This window comes from Pinus tabuliformis, chromosome 9 (assembly GCF_031772625.1).
Source record: "Pinus tabuliformis cultivar Carrire ecotype Pingquan chromosome 9, CPIR1, whole genome shotgun sequence".
Taxonomy (NCBI): Eukaryota; Viridiplantae; Streptophyta; class Pinopsida; order Pinales; family Pinaceae; genus Pinus; species Pinus tabuliformis.
The window spans coordinates 1022247442-1022248353 of record NC_142307.1 but is presented as its reverse complement, the minus strand read 5'-3'; the positions used below and the strand labels follow the sequence as shown (position 1 = coordinate 1022248353).

Genomic DNA, 912 nt, shown 5'->3' with positions numbered 1-912 from the left:
ACCGAGGTTTTTAGTATTTTCATTTTTGTCGAAATCACAGGGTTGTTTAGCATTTATCTTTGATTTCTATTTTTCTTGCCAAATTCATTTTGAATGATAGAACTGTGTTTGCATCTAAGATGAATTCGTTATCCTTGCGCTTTGACTGGGAAATTCCCTATGAAGATCTCCAAGGGATTATTCTGAGATGCCCAGTGTTTCAGATAACTATTTTCAAACCTTTAAATCGAAATCCGAGTCGATGATGTATTTTTGCGTTATCTTTCTGCAAAGCCTAAGTAGGCCTGAAGAAATCTTATTTGACCTGAGATTTGGATCTCTAAACCCTACACTTGCATCCCCAAGTCTGTGTTTCAGCCAATACTGTTTGACCAATCCCTCTAGGTTTTGGGTATTTTATTGAGGGCTCTTATTCTTTTCATTTGATTTTCTTTATGGTTCTTTTTTTCCGAATGATTCTATTGTATTGTCTGGCAAATGATGTATAGCATAGTTCAAATGAAGTCTTTGTGATTAATTGATCAAGTCTTTCGCTCCTATCTGATGCCAGCACTTCTCTCTTTTTGTTTTAATACTGTAAGATATAGGCTAATAAAGGGCTTTACTGGAACAATGTGCTGTGCGTTTCCCATTATGTTTTAAATGATGTATGCATTAAATGTGCCGTCTGTTTCCCATTGTTTTTAAATGAGATGCTTTTATAGTAAGTAACCCATCCGTTTTTACTTTCCTTTTATAACCTGATTTGGGGATCTTCTGGCTTAAAGCATTGAATCTATAAATATTATTGATTGGTAACTTTGTATCCTCTTATTTGCACAGCGAGAACATCGGATTCATTTGATCCGTATAGTGGATAATTTACTTGAACACCTCACACTGTGTGCAAAGTGTCTTCTTGACCCTGTGAAT

At 35.3% G+C, this 912-nt stretch overlaps 2 non-coding genes across 2 annotated transcripts; both read left to right on the top strand.

The window, feature by feature from the left end:
* The first annotated feature begins 232 nt into the window (after positions 1-232).
* Positions 233-316, top strand: LOC149152184 (small nucleolar RNA snoR27). Its single transcript, XR_016263979.1, has one exon. It is a non-coding gene; the product is annotated as a small nucleolar RNA snoR27 (small nucleolar RNA).
* Positions 317-468: 152 nt separating this feature from the next.
* On the top strand, positions 469-552 carry LOC149152183 (small nucleolar RNA snR60/Z15/Z230/Z193/J17). The gene has a single exon (XR_016263946.1). It is a non-coding gene; the product is annotated as a small nucleolar RNA snR60/Z15/Z230/Z193/J17 (small nucleolar RNA).
* The last annotated feature ends 360 nt before the right edge of the window (positions 553-912 follow it).